General features: G+C 47.6%; 1 protein-coding gene across 1 annotated transcript in view; it reads left to right on the top strand.

The window, feature by feature from the left end:
• EIF2S3 (eukaryotic translation initiation factor 2 subunit gamma) overlaps positions 1-502 on the top strand; it is a 36,188-nt gene that overhangs the window by 32,064 nt on the left and 3,622 nt on the right. The gene's annotated exons all lie outside the window — the stretch shown is intronic.

Genomic DNA, 502 nt, shown 5'->3' on the forward strand with positions numbered 1-502 from the left:
GTTTGGTAACATTGAGACTGTGCCTTTTTACTTGTCAACCTTGGGCTTGTCAGCCTCAGCAGCCAGCAGCTGTCTGAGTGAAGAAAAGCCTCTAGCATCAGTGGGCCGGGAGCAGGAGGCAGAGCTGAAGCCCAAGGTTTAGGGGCTTTCACCCAGGCCCTAGAGCCTGGCACTTTGAACTCAGACTTAAAGCCTCCAAACTGTGAGAGAAGAAACTCTTGTTTCTTCAAGTGATCCCATTTGTGGTATATTCTTGTCAGAGCAGTGGTAGGTAACCAGAACACTAACCAATCCCCTTGTTAGGGTTCCATACACCTTATTTGCATGATCCCACCCTTATAAGGGTGTCATTCACCTTATTTGCATTATTAGTAAGCTGTCCAGTCCCCTTGGTGGGCCACAAGCACCTTATTTGCATAATCCTACCCAATCATTTAGGAGCTCTGGTGACATAGTGCCTAAGGCATTTGATTGCTAACCAGAAGGCTGGTGGTTCAAACCC

This window comes from Orycteropus afer, unplaced genomic scaffold, assembly GCF_000298275.1.
Source record: "Orycteropus afer afer isolate SDZICR_OR568_19922 unplaced genomic scaffold, OryAfe1.0 scaffold00739, whole genome shotgun sequence".
Lineage (NCBI taxonomy): Eukaryota > Metazoa > Chordata > Mammalia > Tubulidentata > Orycteropodidae > Orycteropus > Orycteropus afer.